The sequence below is a fragment of the Arachis duranensis genome, chromosome 5 (assembly GCF_000817695.3).
Source record: "Arachis duranensis cultivar V14167 chromosome 5, aradu.V14167.gnm2.J7QH, whole genome shotgun sequence".
Classification (NCBI taxonomy): Eukaryota; Viridiplantae; Streptophyta; class Magnoliopsida; order Fabales; family Fabaceae; genus Arachis; species Arachis duranensis.
In genome coordinates, this window is record NC_029776.3 from 104,503,537 (window position 1) to 104,504,732 (window position 1,196).

Below are 1,196 nucleotides of genomic sequence, written 5' to 3' on the forward strand. Positions count from 1 at the left end.
TCAATTTTCAATGACGTGTAATTCAAAATCATAATAGGTAAACAAAACCCATAAAAGATTCATCATCAAACTATAATAATTTGGCTCAAACCGGGCATATGATTAGAACAAAGAGGAAGAAATCGATTTGGAAGAACCAATATCATAAAGAAATAAAAGGATAAGCAAAATAAAAATTGAAATTAAATAAAAATGATAATTATAATTAAAATTAAAATTAAAAAAATTAGTTGAAGTTGAATATAAAAATAATTATTTTATTTTTTATCTAATTTTTTAACGCGATAATAAAATGATTTTTCAGCCTAATTTGTTAATATTATAATTTAAAAATTAAATCGAATGGACTTCTCAATCTTCTACTCAATTTTTTAATATAACAAAAGAGAGATTCTTCAACTTCAATTATTTACATCATGATTTTTTTATAAAATAAATTTTTTTTAAATCTTTAAATCCTTTTATATTAAAACTATCTTAATTTATCTTTATATCACGAAAATTTAAAATACGATCACAATATGTATTAAATAGTGGTCAGTGATTAGGATGATCTAGATGTGTGTATTTACAAAACAATTAGTCAATTACTTTAATAATAACAATTAAAAAAGAAAAAAAAATTAAACTTGCCCGGAAAGCAAAACCTAGAGACGAAGAAGGTAAAGTTGTTTTAAATGCTTTTCTTTTTCAGCTGCTTTAATTTCCTTTTCACGATATGATTACGCATCATCATCATATATGCTAACTACTAATAACGCCAATAATTTAAGCATAAATATATAGTACCATGGTTACTTTTTCTACTTGATTTCTACTAAGTGTCGTGTAAGTAGTAATAACACAGCACGTGGTGTTACATACGTTGCAAGATTTTAATAGCCGATAAATATCACACGAATGTGGTTAGAGACAAACAAAAGCCACGTTGGATTTTTGGTTGGTGAAAATATTAGGGAACGATGAAGCTAGAAACCTCTCTACCTATATAGTATATACCAAGGTTTTAGGCCATGTTTTATATTACCTGTTAAATTTCTATTATAGTCAATTTGATAACATAAGAAATTGATATTACAATAGTTCATACGGCACACCAAACTGATTCCATTTGAGGTCCATAGATTGCGCAGGCGAAAGTGGAGCTTAGTTTGACTAACAATTTTGTCTGGAACATATACTCTCCCTATTAATTT